The sequence below is a fragment of the Apaloderma vittatum genome, unplaced genomic scaffold, assembly GCF_000703405.1.
Source record: "Apaloderma vittatum isolate BGI_N311 unplaced genomic scaffold, ASM70340v1 scaffold27254, whole genome shotgun sequence".
NCBI lineage: Eukaryota > Metazoa > Chordata > Aves > Trogoniformes > Trogonidae > Apaloderma > Apaloderma vittatum.
Genome location: NW_009713650.1, coordinates 1 through 216, shown reverse-complemented (window position 1 = coordinate 216; position 216 = coordinate 1).

Here is a 216-nt window from a genome sequence, read left to right as displayed (position 1 = left end):
CGAGTCGGAAGCGCCGAACAGCAAAAATCAGGGAGAAAACTGAGTAGCGAGAGTGTGGATGTCGAGAGGGTCTGGGCAAGACATCACAGCCGCACCGCAGGCACAGCAGGAGTAAGTCCCACCTTGGGGATGGACGGGAAGGGTTCTGCAGCCAGGACTGGCTTTCTAGAAGCAGATTTTTCTCTCTCGGCCAACTATCCCGACCACAGGCAGGTG